Source organism: Camellia sinensis, chromosome 13 (genome assembly GCF_055761805.1).
Source record: "Camellia sinensis isolate YWXY chromosome 13, ASM5576180v1, whole genome shotgun sequence".
In the NCBI taxonomy this organism is placed as follows: Eukaryota; Viridiplantae; Streptophyta; class Magnoliopsida; order Ericales; family Theaceae; genus Camellia; species Camellia sinensis.
Window position 1 is genome coordinate 116,852,733 of NC_138973.1, and position 2,268 is coordinate 116,855,000.

The following is a 2,268-nucleotide window of genomic DNA, read 5'->3' on the forward strand; positions in this document are numbered from 1 at the left end:
TTTCATTCCGGGAAGGTTGATCACTGACAATGTACTCACGACTTTTGAAATTTTCCATTGGCTAAAGATGAAAAGGAGTGGAAGGAATGGCAAGATGGCTATGAAGATTTATATGAGTAAAACGTATGATAGGGTGGATTGGGTATTCATGGAGAATCTCATGTTGAAACTTGGGTTTGATCAGAAATTTAAAGCATTGGTTTTGAGATGCGTTTCTTTGGTATCATTCTCGGTGCTGATCAATGGAATTCCATCACAAAAGTTTGGGGCAACTAGAGGGCTGCGCCAAGGCGATCCTATTAGCCCTTATCTTTCTATCATTTGTGCTGAGCCTTTCTCGACTTTGTTGAGTAATACGAAGGCACAAAATTTGATTAATGATATAGCTATTTGTAGGGTGGGGCCAAGATTATCCCATTTGTTTTTCGCCGATGATAGTTTACTGTTTACGGGTGCAAATATGGAGGAGGTGCAAGTGTTAACTCATATTTTCAAAAAATACGAATAGGCATCGGGGCAAAAAATTAATCTCGATAAGTCCGCTATGTTTTTTAGCAAGAGTGTACATAAGGATAGGCGTCTGGCTATCAAAACGTGCTTGGATGTGGGGTCTATGGCACTGAATGGGAAATATTTGGAGATGTCTACCTTTGTCGGACAATCTAAAGCGGAGATATTTGAGTTTGTCAAAAGTCGGATCTGGAAACGGCTAAATGGTTAGAAAAAGAAATTTCTATCAGCGGCAGGTCAGGAAGTTCTAATCAAAGCCATTGCACAAGTGATCCCCACATATATCATGTCATGCTTTCTCTTGCCAGACAGCTTATGCCGTGAAATTGATAATATAATTGGGCAATTCTGGTGGTGGCAGCGAGAGGCTAAGCGGAAGATTCATTAGGTTAGGTGGTCAAAATTGTGCTTGCCAAATACAAAAGGGGGTTGGGTTTCCGGAGTTTGATGGTGTTTAACAAAGCTATGCTGGCAAAGCAAGGATGACGTCTCATTCAAAATCTGAATTCTTTGCTAGCTCAGATGCTTAAAACACGATACTTTCCAAACACTGATTTTCTTCACGTGCAAGTGGGTTATCAATCGTCGTTCACATGGCAAAGTATCTTGAATTCAAAGGATCTCATGCACCAAGGGTTGAGGTGGAAAGTAGGAAATGGGCAGAGTATTCGAATTTGGTGTGAGAAGTGGATACCCCGACCTTCTACGTTCACTTTGATATCTCCTCCTATGGGCTTTCCTATGGAGGCTACAGTGAGTGATTTTATTGACAATGAAGGAGGTGGGTGGCGCAGGGACGTGGTTTTGGCTACTTTTTCCGAAATGGATGCTGATTTTTTTTTTTTATCAGCAAAGAAAGAGATTTATTGATGAAAAATAAGAAACTATACAACAATAAAAGAGATGAATGCACAAGCATCATAGCTAACTAATATGATCCCAACTAGGTTGGCACCATAGAACAAGCACAATCATTTGCAGCATCACAGCAGGTTGATGAGTAACCAACCACAACCAACAAAAGACAAACAAAAAACTCCCCTGCCATCAGAAGTAGTAGAAACAACCATACACAAAAAGCCAACTCTTGCAGCCACTAACGGCACTAACATCTGCAGTTGTATGTGTACACCATGAGGTAATACATCACTAGTGCATCATGCCACGGCACCCCACTTCTCAGCACACAACAGAGCAGCATTCCATTTCTGATGCATCATTCCTACAATTATCACCAAACACAGCAGGGACCATCCCATTACACCATTTACCTTTACCATAAAGCCTACCCAATAGCAAACAATCCTAGAACAGAGTTCCACCTGATTACTAGCAGATGAACAACTGAACAGAAGCACACTCAAGACCAAATAACATCACCAAGCCAGCTGAGCACTCTAACAAATGAACATCCTCAATACCACTGTCCACTGCACTCTAGCAGATGAGCAGCATAACAGATGAACAAATGAGCAGAAGCACACTGAGGACTGCCCAAGCACTCTAACATATGAACATCCTCCAAACCACTGTCCTCTGCACTCTAGCAGATTAGCAACCAGATGCTAATGTGATTAACAACATTCCGTTATGTCCTCGGTTGCCTCCAGACAGAGTGATATGGCACTACTCAAGGCAGGGGTGTTTCTCGGTGAAATATGCGTATGGGCTGGGGTTGTTATCAGCTAATCGGGATATGAAAGTGGGAAGTTCAACAGAGGATGAAGGCTTTGGTGTGTTTTGGAAGGCGCTGTGGAA